This window comes from Osmerus eperlanus, chromosome 4 (assembly GCF_963692335.1).
Source record: "Osmerus eperlanus chromosome 4, fOsmEpe2.1, whole genome shotgun sequence".
Classification (NCBI taxonomy): Eukaryota; Metazoa; Chordata; class Actinopteri; order Osmeriformes; family Osmeridae; genus Osmerus; species Osmerus eperlanus.
The window spans coordinates 22,979,925-22,986,439 of NC_085021.1; positions in this window are offsets into that span (position 1 = coordinate 22,979,925).

Sequence of the window (6,515 nt, forward strand, 5' to 3'; positions counted from 1 at the left end):
GAGCCGAAGGGAAACTTGTGGAGTTTTTATAGAGGCAGGAGGCGTGCTGGCACGAGACCTTGAGCGATGACGCACTGCTCATCACGGATTGGTGTTCTGCTGTTCTTAAGCTTGGTGATATACCTTGGTAACCTAAAATAGAATCCGTCTTTTAAAATGTCTCATTGTCTATTTGACCGTTTCTGCAGGCGTTTCTAGAATTTATGGAGCAGATACAATTTGACTGTTTTCAAATGTTTTTATATTTACTTGTGACTGATGGCGATGTCGTGGAGACTATAACGTTTGTCAAAGAGAGAGAATGCAAATCTCCACTTAACCAGCGCATATAATGACAACTTCAAATTACAAACTGTCTCTGTCACTCACTCTCTCTCGCTCTGTCGCTCTCTCTCTCTCTCTCTCTCTCTCTCTCTCTCTCTCTCTTTTTCTCTCTCTCTCTCTCTCTCTCTCTCTCTCTCTCTCTCTCTCTCTCATACACACACTTACAGACGTACCCCCCACCACACACACACACACACACAAACACACTGTTGGCAGCTAACCCTTAGAGAGACACCGATCAGAGCTGGCAGCTAACCACCCCAGGCACAGATCTAGAAACGATGTTTTTAATACATATACAATACATACACAGAATACATTTCACTTAATGATCATAACTACGTGTTTGTCTTTAATGACACCCCATCTAGTGTCAGGCAGACAGAGACAGGCAGACAGGCAGACAGGCAGACAGGCAGACAGACAGACAGACAGACAGACAGGCAGGCAGGCAGGAAGACAGACAGGCAGGCAGGCAGGCAGGCAGGAAGACAGACAGACAGACAGACAGACAGACAGACAGACAGGCAGACAGGCAGACAGGCAGACACAGACAGGAAGACACAGACAGGCAGGCAGGCAGACAGACTGTGTGCTCATGTGATGTCTCCAGTCTGCTCTGCCCTAAGGTGTGATGTAGCTGCTACTGCAGGACAGTGAGAAGACCTCTCCCCCTCCTCCTCCTCCTCTCCCCCTCCTCCTCTCCCCCTCCTCCTCTCCCCCTCCCCCTCCTCTCCCCCTCCTCCTCCTCCTCTCCCCCTCCTCCTCCTCTCCCCCTCCTCCTCCTCTCCCCCTCCCCCTCCTCTCCCCCTCCTCCTCCTCTCCCCCTCCTCCTCCTCCTCTCCCCCTCCTCCTCCTCTCCCCCTCCTCCTCCTCTCCCCCTCCTCCTCTCCTCTCTTCCTCCTCCTCTCCTCCTTCTCTCCCCTCCACTCCTCTCCCCCTCCTCCTCCTCCTCTCCCCCTCTTGCCCCCACGTGTGTGTGTGTGTGTGTGAGCACCAGCTCTGACAATAGAAGCCCCAGCACGCCCTTTACCTGAGGAGGAGCACCATTCTGCTGAATGCCAGAATAAAGAACTATTAATAACACCGTCCTCCTGCTCTGCTTCTCCAGCCACTGCAGGAGGGGAAGGAGAGAGAGAGAGGCGAGGGGGAGGAGTGGGGGAGAGAGAAGCGAAGGGGAGGAGTTGGGGAGAGAGAGGCGAGGGGGAGGAGTGGGGGAGAGAGAGGTGAAGGGGAGGAGTGGGGAGAGAGAGGCGAGGGGGAGGAGTGGGGGAGAGAGAGGCGAGGGGGAGGAGTGGGGGAGAGAGAGGCGAGTGGGAGGAGTTGGGGAGAGAGAGGCGAGGGGGAAGAGTGGGGGAGGCAGGTAGGCAAGGTGGACCTGGGAAGGAGCTGGGTTCATAGAGAGGGTCAAGGGTCAGAGGTCAGGGGTGGGGTCTCCCGGCCCTCCCTTCCAGAGACTACAGGTCAGCATTGTGATATTGACTGTAAGTCCCAGTGTATGAGTGTGTGTGTATGTGTGTGTGTAATGAAATGATAGTTTGATGCACTGCCATGTTAGTTGTCTGTGCTCACATGAATGATGACACATAACCCATCCTCACACATTCCAATTATTACTTGTGAATTAGATTCCTGACCCCCTGCCTCAGTGCAGATACAGCATGATTAACATTCTCTCAGCGGCTGTGTGTGTCTGTGTGTGTCGCTGAGTGTGTCAGGAGAAATTGATTTGTAAGCCAGGTCAAACACACCTTCACACCCAAACAGACATTTGCTCTCTCTCTCCCCTATCTCTCTATCTCTATCCCCCGATCTCTCTATCTCTCTCCCCCATCTCTCTATCTGGAGTGGAGAGGGGTGGAGGTGAGGGGTGGAGAGGAGAGGGGTGGAGGTGAGGGGTGGAGGTGAGGGGTGGAGTGGAGAGGGGTGAAGGTGAGGGGTGGAGAGGGATGGAGGTGAGGGGTGGAGGTGAGGGGCGGAGTAGAGAGGGGTGAAGGTGAGGGGTGGAGAGGGATGGGAGGGATGGAGGTGAGGGGTGGAGGTGAGGGGCGGAGTGGAGAGGGATGGAGGTGAGGGGTGGAGGGGTGGAGTGGAGAGGGGTGGAGGTGAGGGGTGGAGTGGAGAGGGGTGGAGGTGAGGGGTGGAGTGGGGTGGAGAGGGGTGGAGGTGAGGGGTGGAGAGGAGAGGGGTGGAGGTGAGCGGTGGAGTGGAGAGGGGTGGAGATGAGGGGTGGAGTGGAGAGGGGTGGAGGTGAGGGGTGGAGAGGGGTGGAGTGCAGATAGAGGGGTGGAGGTGAGGGGTGGAGAGGAGAGGGGTGGAGGTGAGGGGTGGAGTGCAGAGGAGAGGGGTGGAGGTGAGGGGTGGAGTGGAGAGGGGTGGAGGTGAGGGGTGGAGTGCAGAGGAGAGGGGTGGAGGTGAGGGGTGGAGTGGAGAGGGGTGGAGGTGAGGGGTGGAGAGGGGTGGAGTGCAGATAGAGGGGTGGAGGTGAGGGGTGGAGAGGAGAGGGGTGGAGGTGAGGGGTGGAGTGCAGAGGAGAGGGGTGGAGGTGAGGGGAGGGGTGGAGGTGAGGGGTGGAGTGGAGAGGAGAGGGGTGGAGGTGAGGGGTGGAGTGCAGGGGAGAGGGGTGGAGGTGAGGGGTGTAGGTGAGGGGTGGAGTGCAGAGGAGAGGGGTGGAGGTGAGGGGTGGAGGTGAGGGGTGGAGTGCAGAGAGAGGGGTGGAGGTGAGGGGTGGAGGTGAGGGGTGGAGGTGAGGGGTGGAGTGCAGAGGAGAGGGGTGGAGGTGAGGGGTGGAGGTGAGGGGTGGAGTGCAGAGGAGAGGGGTGGAGGTGAGGGGTGGAGTGCATAGGAGAGGGTGGAGGTGAGGGGTGGAGAGGAAGAGTGGGGACTCAAGGATGAACTCCATGTGTATTCAGAGAGTAACAGCACTTAGTCTGAATTAACTCTAGGTCACAGACAGGTGGTCTCTGCTCTTAACACACACACACTCACACACACACACTCTCTCAAACACACACACACTCACACACACACACACACTCTCACTCTCACACACACACACTCACACACACACACACATCTACACGTACACACATCTACACATGCCACAGGAGTATTGTAGATGCTCTGATTGCAATCAAGACAACCGCTCTCTCTCTCTTTATCGCTCTCTCTTTATCGCTCTCTCTCTCTCTCTCTCTCTCTCTCTCTCTCTCTCTCTCTCTCTCTCTCTCTCTCTCGCTCTCTCTCTCTCTCTTTCTCTCTCTCTCTCTCGCTCTCTTTCTCTCTCTCTCTCTCTCTCTGTCTATCAATATCTATCTCAGAGTGGAGTATAAAAACAATATTCTCAAATATTTTACAACACACTTATGTATGTACTGTCTGTAGTAAATGTAACACTGAACAAAAAAAGGCCTAACTCACTATGATGAATGAAGAAGAAGTGTTTTCCATTCATCATAGTGTTTTACATTGAGCACATCAGTGTTCAAATGGTTCTTATAAATGTCTATTCATATGATGGTTTGTGTTTGTCATTTGAAAACAAAATACCATTTTGAGATTAAATAACATTGTTTTGAATGTTAAGTTAAATTTTGCAGGAGAAGTGAGGGGTTTTGCCCATTGTGTGTGTGTTTTTTTGATTTGTGTGTAGAGTTCTGAGAGTATGAGGTATGCATTCAGAAAATGTGTGTAACCAATCGAGAAAAACTGTAATTACTGGAACACTGAGAGCATGATAATAGATGTGTGTGTGCAGGTGTGTGTGTGTGTGGTGCATGTTAAGATCTCTTTTAGAGAGAGAGAGGGGGGAGAGAAAAGTATGTAGTTGGATTCTGGAACCTTCATGAAGGTTCTCTGGTTCTCCTGATGGTTCCGTCTAGAGAACCTGGGCTGTTAGGAGGAGTGACATCATCGCCCGATGTCTGTCTGGTGGAGCTGATGCACACCTCCATCACACCGGGACTGGGACAGGAAGAGTGTGTGTGTGTGTGTGTGCGTGCGTGCGTGCGCGCAATGTGCAATTACAGTCATTCCCTATACAATGATTGAGTATCGGGTGTGTGTATGTTTTACACAACGTTGTCCATATGCTGTGATGTAGTTTGCGTGTGATTTAGTGTGTGTGTGCATCCATGCGGTCCATATGCCTTTATTGAGAGTGTGTTGCGATGAGCATGCTAATATCTCCAGCCTCTTTCCCTCCAGCCCTTTATTCTCCAGCCTCCAGCCTCTATCCTCCAGCCTCTATCCTCCAGCCTCTATTATCCATCCTCCAGCCTCTATCCTCCAGCCTCTTTCATCCAGACTCTATCCTCCAGCCTCTTTCCTCCCAGCCTCTTTCTTCCATCCTTAAGCCTCTTTCCTCTAGCCTCTATCCTCCCAGCCCCTGTTCTCCCAGCCTCTCTTTCTCTTTCTCTCTCTCTCTCTCTCTCTCTCTCTCTCTCTCTCTCTCTCTCTCTCTCTCTCTCTCTCTCTCTCTCTCTCTCTCTCTCTCTCTCTCTCTCTCTTTCTTTCTTTGTCTCTCTCCCCCCCTCTCTCTCTCTCTCTCTCCCTCCCTCTCTCTCTCCCTCTCCTTCCTAGTCATGATGTGTCTGTGTTGGTCACCTCTGGGTCAGTGTAAAAGGCTGTGGAGTCACACAGTCAGTCCAGCACAGTCAGAGGAGCTGTGCCACCTGCTGGTGGAGATAGGAACAACATGATGTCTGCACCGTTCAGCCAACAGCATTAGATGAGTGCGTGCGTGTCTGTGTGCGTGTGTGTGAAAAAGACAGAAACACATTTTTGCTTTTGAAATAATGTGTTGTTTCATGCAACAAAATTATTGGGATTATGTTTGAAATTGTTCAGTGGCGTGTAAAGTAGGAGTTTGACAATCTGAGCGTAAAACTTGTGCATACATGTGTGTATGTGTAGATGTGTGTGTACGTGTAGATGTGTGTGCATGTGTAGATGTGTGTGTAGATGTGTGTGTACGTGTAGATGTGTGTGTGTGTAGATGTGTGAGGGTGAAAAGGTGGTCAGTGCATGGTTTTATGGGTGCGAGAATGTGTACATGTATGCGTGTGTGTGCAACAGAAGTGCACTGGTGGGTGAGGATGTGTTTCAGCTGTCTGCTGTGGTTCATATTTTCTGCAAACACTCCAGACACACATGCACACACGCACACACGCACACACACACACACACACACACACACACACACACACAGACTAGAGACGAGACTTTACAGTATCCATGGAAACAGATTCATTGTCACACCAATTCATTTCCAGTTTGAGTCTTTTTAGTTCAGTGACTTCTGTCTCTCTCTCTTTGCCTCTCTCTCCCCCCCTCCCTCTTTCTCCCCCTCTCCTGCTCTCTCTCTCTCTCTATTTCTCTACCCCCTCTTTTAGACGGCTGGACTAGGCCTACATCAAACTTTTACCGGCATTTAGAATGAAAACATAAAAAAGGTAACCTAAGCGGATGTGACGCTAGCAAAGCTAGCTACCGTTAGCTACCTAATGTTTGCAATGTGCCTCTGTACCAAAACTCTTCAGAAATCTCTTCCCCCTTTACACAAAGAGATTTAGCGAGTATTAGCTACCTATGTAACCTAAGTAAACTCTGGTCTTGCAAAAACAATAACGACAAAACGAGTAATTCACCAGTTTTTTTTATAAAACACATGACAATTTCAGAAATATTTCAGTACAAATGATTGATTTCAGTTCCACTTTTTTGTCAATAAAAAAAGTATGAAAGAAAAGCAAAATCTTAGGACACACAGAGGAACACACACACACACACACACAGAGGAACACACACACACACACACACACAGAGGAACACACACACACACACACACACACAGGAACACACACACAGGAACACACACACACAGGAACACACACACAGGAACACACACACACACACACACACACAGGAACACACACACAGGAACACACACAAGAACACACGCACACAAACACACACACAGGAATGCACACTTTGGATCAGCAGGACATTAGGACGGAAATGGATTGGCAAGCATTTGGGCCAATGGGAGATAATCAAACAGGAAGCAGGAAATGCAAGGAAGGAAGTTGTTCCATTAGGACACAGCTTAGCTGTTCTGGGAACTGGATCATAGTACTGGTACATCTGCCAAATTATCTCCACATAAAGATGTCATTACACGGTATCTTACA